This window comes from Salvelinus sp. IW2-2015, unplaced genomic scaffold (assembly GCF_002910315.2).
Source record: "Salvelinus sp. IW2-2015 unplaced genomic scaffold, ASM291031v2 Un_scaffold1976, whole genome shotgun sequence".
Taxonomy (NCBI): domain Eukaryota; kingdom Metazoa; phylum Chordata; class Actinopteri; order Salmoniformes; family Salmonidae; genus Salvelinus; species Salvelinus sp. IW2-2015.
The window spans coordinates 5,253-13,127 of record NW_019943328.1 but is presented as its reverse complement, the minus strand read 5'-3'; positions in this window follow the sequence as shown (position 1 = coordinate 13,127).

Here is a 7,875-nt window from a genome sequence, read left to right as displayed (position 1 = left end):
CCCCCCTTGCTTGAAGACCAATAGAGATCTAAAGAGGAAAAGCCCCCCCCCATTGTCTATGTCATACCTGGACCACCTTTTGAGATGTGCCTTTTGTAAATCATGTGTTAAATGAGGTGAAAACAAGACTGGAGTTCCATCTATAATATTCTCTATAATTGTCATGGCCATTTCCTGTAATACCAGAACTTCTCCACTAGGGGGCGGTGTCCGTCCACATGACTAGCTACTGCCACCGTCAAGATCACGAACACGTTCAGTTGCCAAACGTTGTTGAACGTTGCAGGTAGAAATGCCATGAACAGAGCAGACATAATTCCTTGGTCTACGTGGCAGAGTGGCATGTTTGTTCTGAGTTACATATTTCTATCTGAATGTTCCAAATGTTGTGTGCTGCGGAAAGTGCCACACATGTAGCCGACAAGAAAATKGTTTATTTCCAAAACGCTATATCCAGAATTTTTTACACAAATGTGTTTGTTTTTCTTCATTACGGTTATTGCTTATGGACACCTTCATGCGTGTGTAAAATATTACTGTTCTCAGATTTTTCATTCATAGATTTTAGATGAATTCTGAACGAAAATATAAATGCAACATGCAACCATTTCAAATATTTTACTGAGTTACAGTTCATATAATGTTCATATAAGGAAATGAAAAATGAAATGAGTCAATTAAATAAATACATTTGGCCTTGATCTATGGGTTTCACATGACTGGGAATACAGATACCTGTGACCAACAAATTATTATTTACAATGACGGCTTACCCCGGCCAAACCCGGACAACGCTGGGCCAACAGTGCACCGCCCTATGGGACTCCCAATCACGGCCGGATGTGATGCAGCCTGGATTCAAACCGGGTACTGCAGTGACGCCTCTTGTACTGCGACGCAGTGTCTTAGACCACCACGCCACTCAGTAAACTGAAATAAATGTATTAGGCTCTAATCTATGGCTTTCACCTGACTGGGAATATAGATATGCAACTGCTGGTCACATATACCTAAAACAAAGTAGGGGTGTGGATCAGAAAACCAGTCAGTATCTGGTGTGACCACCATTTGACTCATGCAGCCCGACACATCTCCTTCATGTAGAGTTGATCAGGCTGTTGATTGTTGCCTTTGGAATGTTGTCCCACTCCTCTACAATGGCTGTCTGAAGTTGCTGGATATTGGAGGGAACTGGAACACGCCTGCATACACATCGATCCAGAGCATCCCAAACATGCTCAATGGATGACATGTCTGGTGAGTATGCAGGCCATGGAAGAAATGGGACATTTTCAGCTTCCAGGTATTGTGTAGGATCCTTGCGACACGGGGCTGTGCATTATCATGCTGAAACACAAGGAGATGAATGGATGACAATTGGCCTCAGGATCTTGTCACAGTATCTCTGTGCATTAAAATTGCCATTGATAAAATGCAATTGTGTTCGTTGACCGTAGCTGACGCCTGTCCATACCATAACCTCACCACCAACAAGGGACAACTCTGTTCACAACGTTGACATCAGCAAACCGCTCGCCCATACACGATGGGTCGCCCACACAACGCCATACACGATGGCTCGCCCACACAACGCCATACACGATGTCTGCCATGTATACAGATGAAACCAGGATTCTTCTGAGAAAAGTACACCTCTTCAACATGCCAGTGGAAATTGAAGGTGCGCATTTGCCCACATAAATGAGTTATGACGCCTGAACTGCAGTGGGGTTATAGTATGGGCAGGCAAAGATCCAGAGGTCAAGACCATGGTGAGTACAAAGAGTTGGCAGATGAGTACACGATGTCTGAGTTATCTCTGAGACTGTTTCTGACAGTTTGTGCGTTTAGGCGTTTAGTTTAGTTTAGTTTAGTTTTCAGTTTAGGCGGCATATTGTAGAGAAATGTACTTTAAATTCTCTGGCAACAGCTCTGATGGACATTCCAGCAGTCATCATGCCAACTGCACGCTCCCTCAAAACTTGAGACATCTGTGYCATTTTTTGTAGTGTTATCTTTRATTTCAGCTCATGAAACATGGGACCAACACTTTATATGTTGCGTTCATATTTTTGTTCAATGTATATGTATCTATTTTTTGCAAAATGCTATATATCCATTGTTTAACTGGAATGGAATTTTCTTATACTGTTTGACTGTGATATGTGGTTTTTCTCACATAGCCATCTTAAGATGAATGTACTAACTGTCTGTCTGAATTAATTGTTTCTGGCCACTGTCACGTCTACTCCCTCTCCATCTCTCCGGCGCTCGACGTCGCCAATTTACTCTTTATTACGCACACCTGACACCATCGTTATGCACACCTGCGCCTCATGAGACTCACCTGGACTCCATCACCTTCCTGATGACCTCCCCTATATTTGTCACTCCCTTTGGTTCTTTCCCCAGGCGTTATTGTTTCTGATGATATGTTTCATGTCTGTACGCTACTCTTGTTTTGTTCTATGTTTGTTTATTTCAGATTTTACTCTATTGCTACTAGAGTTAGAACTTTTAAAGTGTATATTACAGTTGAAGTCGGAAGCTTACATACARGTTAGCCAAATACATTTAAACTCAGTTTTTCACAATTCCTGACATTTAATCCCTGTAAAAATGTGCTGTTTTAGGTCAGTTAGGATCACCACTTTCCTTGAAAAATGTGAAATGTCAGAATAATATTAGAGATAATGATTTATTTCAGCTTTTATTTCTTTCATCACATTCCCAGTGGGTCAGAAGTTTACATACACTCAATTAGTATTTGGTAGCATTGCCTTTAAAAAGTTTAACTTGGGTCAAACTTTTCAGGTAGCCTTCCACAAATTTCCATCAATAAATTGGGTGAATTTTGGCCCATTCCTCCTGACAGAGCTTGTGTAACTGAGTCAGGTATGTAGGTCTCCTTGCTCACAGAAGCTTTTTCAGTTCTGCCAACACATTTTCTATGGGATTGAGGTCAGGGCTTTGTGATGGCCACTCCAATACCTTGACTTTGTTGTCCTTAAGCCATTTTGCCACAACTTTGGAAGTATGCTTGGGGTCATTGTTCATTTGGAAGACCCATTTGCGACCAAGCTTTAACTTCCTGCCTGATGTCTTGAGATGTTGCTTCAATATATCCACATAATTTTCCATCATCATGATACCATCTATTTTGTGAGTGCACCAGTCCCTCCTGCAGCAAAGCACAACCCACAACATGATGCTGCCACCCCCATACTTCACGGTTGGAATGGTGTTCTTTGGCTTGCAAGCCTCCCCCTTTTTCCTCCAAACATAATGATGGTCATTATGGCCAAACAGTTCCATTTTTGTTTCATCAGACAAGAGGACATTTCTCCAAAAAGTACGATCTTTGTCCCCATGTGCAGTTGCAAACCGTAGTCTGGCTTTTTTATGGCGGTTTTGGAGCAGTGGCTTATTCCTTGCTGAGCAGCCTTTCAGGTTATGTTGATATAGGACTTGTTTTACTGTGGATATAGATACTTTTGTAACTGTTTCCTTCAGCATCTTCACAAGGTCCTTTGCTGTTGTTCTGGGATTGATTTGCACTTTTCGCACCAAAGTACGTTCATCTCTAGGAGACAGAACACGTCTCCTTCCTGAGCGGTTTAACGGCTGCGTGGTCCCATGGTGTTAATACTGCAACGTTCCAAGGATGAACCAGACTTGTCAAGATCTACAATTTTTTTTCTGAGGTCTTGGCTGATTTCTTTTGATTTTCCCATGATGTCAAGCAAATCAGCACTGAGTTTGAAGGTAGGCCTTGAAATACATCCTTTAAATACATCCAATTGACGCAAATGATGTCAATTAGCCTATCAGAAGCTTCTAAAGCCATGACAGTATTTTCTGGAATTTTCCAAGCTGTTTAAAAGGCACAGTCAACTTAGTGTATGTAAACTTCTGACCCACTGGAATTGTGATACAGTGAGTTATAAGTGAAATAATCTGTCTGTAAACAATTGTTGTAAAAATGACTTGTGTCATGCACAAAAGTAGATGTCCTAACCGACTTGACAAAACTATAGGTTGGTAACTTCTTTCGGATCATTGGGAAGCTAGCGTCCCACCTCGACAACATCCGGTGAAATTGCAGAGCGCGAAAATCAAAATACAAAAGTAGTAATATTAAACATTCATAAAAATACAAGTGTTATACACCATTATTTAGCTTAGAATCTTGGTAATCAAACCGCTTTGTCCGATTTAAAATAGGCTTTACGGAGAAAGCATTTCATCGTCTGAGGACAGCGCCTCACCCACTTCCTGCATTAACTTGTTATGGCTGCAGGGGGCGTATTGAAAAACTGGAAAATATGTGCCCATTTTCAAACGGCCTCTTACTCAATATTTGCTCGTACAATATGCATATTATTATTACTATTGGATAGAAAACAGTCACTAGTTTCTAAAACCGTTTGAATTATTTCTCTAAGTGGAACAGAACTCTTTTTACAGCCCATTTCCTATCCGGAAGTGAGATTTCCAAAATCGATGTCTCTCTTCAAGAGCTTGTCTATAAAAGGGCATGTCACTTAYGACTGTAGAAACACGTCATACGCCTTCCCCTGGGTGTCATGCGGAAGTGAGAGCAGAAATGACTTGATTATCTCGTCCTGGGATTGAACACAACCTCTTGGAGTGAGATGTGCGCACTTTATTTTTTTTTCTGGGCGCGAAGTAGGACCTGGACRCGGCTCCTGGAAAACCCTCGTTAAAGGTGAATATGATCTCCGGCTTCGATTTTATTTGATACATGTCACAATATCATCCTAAAGTATGTTTTTTCAATATAGTTTAATTATATTATTGAAATTTATTCTGGACTTTAGACGTGATGCGACGCAAGAATTTTGTCAAGACGGAGAGGTTAGCTCCACACGGCCAGTGTGCTTGCTAATTCAAGAGGGAAATCGTTCGTTATSGATCCAAAGAAAGACGGTTCTGAACAAAGGACCCCTTGGAGAACATTCTGATGGAAGATCAACAAAGATAAGGACCCAATTTGGGATGCTTTTTCATATATCTGTCGAACTGTGCTATRGCTACCGTTTGACTAGAATCAATGCTGCTGTGTGCTAGCTATTGTAGTAAGCTAATATAACGATATATTGTGTTTTCGCTGTAAAACACTTAAAAAATCGGAAATATTGGCTGTATTCACAAGATCTTTGTCTTTCATTAGCTATCCACCATATATTTTTCTGAAATGTTTTATGATGTGTAATTAGTAGTTGACGTTGGTGTCTGTATTTTCTCTGGCTACTCCCGTGCGATTTTTGACTGTAGCTATGATGGTAGCAGTAATGTAAAACTGATTTATAGCTAAAATATGCACATTTTTTGAACAAAACATAGATTTATTGTGTAACATGTTATAGGACTGGTTAACATGAATTCATAACCTGCACAGGTGTCACAAAACTCAAAAACAAGATCAATTTCTAAAGACTGTTGACATCTAGTGGAAGCCATAGGAACTGCAATCTGGGTCCTAATTATTAGACTTTTCCATAGAAAAGCATTGAAAAGTCCAATGACCTAAAAAAAAAAGTTCCTGGATGGATTGTCCTGTGGGTTTTGCCTGCCAAATCAGGCCTGTTATACTCACAGACATTATTTTAACAGTTTTAAGAAATTTTAGAGTGTTTTCTATCCAATACTACCAATACTACCATGCATATGCATATCCTAGCTTCTGGGCCCAAGTAACAGGCAGTTTACTTTGGGCACCTCAGTCATCCAAACTGCTGAATACTGCCCCCTAGCCTTAAAAAGTTAAATAGTACCTGCAAAACATCAGTCTCAACGTCAACAGTGAAGAGGCGACTCCGGGATGCTGGCCTTCTAGGCAGAGTTCCTCTGTCCAGTCTCAACGTCAACAGTGAGTGAGATGGAGGGCCGAATGTACCCTGTCCCAGAGACTTCCGCGACATATGTCTCCATAGCCAACGTCTCCTCTTGGGACAAGGGTACACGTGGCTCTTAGGAAAGCGCAGCGTTAACCTGGAGATCTATCGCACAATCCCTACCGGTCGACTTTTGTGGTGGTAATTTCGTCGCTTTCTTTTTACAAAAGCGATTGCCAAATCGGCATACTCGGGGGAGATGCGCACCGTGGAACCCTGGTCTGGACTTCCACGAGCGGCACAATGGAAACTCCCGAGACACCTCTCCAGAACACTCCTCTGACCACCCCTGGAGACCCCCTGTCTCCCACGAAAATTGGGATTGTGCCGGGCCAACCAGGGAACTCACCCAGCACCATGGAAACAGAGCGAATCAATAATAAAGACTGATACGTTCCCATGATTCCCCTGCGTTACCTGCCAGGGGAACTGTGACTCCCTGACCACCCCTGACCCTAATGGTCGGCTATCTAGGGAGTGAACCGGAAAGGAGGAATCTATCGCACAAGCGGAACGCCCAACTTACGGGCGAGTCCGCGAATCCATAAAATTCCCAGCTGCACCTGAATCGACTAGTGCCCTATGCTGGGAGGGGAAAAAATAAAGGAAAAAAATTGAGACAAATAGTGACCAACAGGGGTTCTGGGTAGTTTGGGCTGACTCACCTGGGTGGTGATCGAGAAGCGTTCCTGTACATCGACTCCCAGACCCCCCCCCTGAGATCGAAGTGTCCCTCTCGACCACAGTGGTATGGCCCCCCCCAGGGGCCGGCTCCCCCCCAACTCCATCGGATTGGAGCCGTGAGCGCGGGACGACAGGACCCCGCCCACGCGCAGCCAGATGTCCAGTCGATAGGACCTAAGTCATCTAGAGAAGCGCGATGTCCCGACACGCTAGCTCCCTGCGGACGTCCTCCCGGAGACTACACCGCGGTAGTGGTCAATAGAGGGCCCTGTCGTTCCACCCTTGATCCCGCGGCCAAGGTCCGGAACTCCAGCGCGAAATCCTGTCGCTCCTCTTCTCCTGCCCTTGAGATGAAATAGTCTCTCACCCGCCGCTCGGCCGTCTGTGGGTGGTCAAACACGGCACGAAAACGACGGGTAAACTCCGGGTAGTGCTCCTCGCGGAGTCCGGGCCATTCCAGACTGCGTTGGCCCACTCCAAGAGCACGACCCGTTAGGCAGGAGACGAGGACACTCACCGCTCCGCTCCCCGAGGGAGTGGGGCGAACAGTGGCCAGGTATAGCTCCAGTTGGAGTAAGAACCCCTGACAACCTGCGCTGCTCCATCATAATCCCTCGGGAGCGTAAGACGGAGCGCGCTGGAGCCGGGGGATGAAGAGTCCTGGGGGGGGGAGCCGAAGGTGGAGGGAGAGCCCACCTCTCCCATCGCTCCATTCTCTCCATCATTTTTGTCCATGGCGGATCCGATCCGATGGAGGAATTGTGTGGTGGAAACCCGTTCCTCCATCGAGTGGGAGAGGGTTGGCTGCTGCTCCTGCTGACTCCATTTAAATTGGTGCGGGATTCTGTAACGACGCTGGGTGTCGGTGGGGTGTGAAATCAGACGCAGGAACAGCAGAGCTTCAATGCGGTGATTTTAATGCCTAACCGGCAAACCAAAATGTCCAACACGGACTTACTGGGTGTCATAAACACCTGTCTGCTAACACGGGAGACAAACCCAGTACACAATACAAAAACCCACTCCCGAAATCCACAGCAACAGACGAACAATCCCGCACAAAGAAGCATACAATCTGGCTGGCTAATAAAGCCACACTAATTGCCAATTACCCCAAACCAGGTGATACCAATAAACACATAAGGAGGGGGAGGAAAAAGAGTCAGTGGCAGCTAGTAGGCCGGTGACGACGACCGCCGAGTGCCACCCGAACGGGAAGGAGAGCCTGCCTCGGTTGAAGTCGTGACAAACATCAAACAGGGAATTGTGTGTT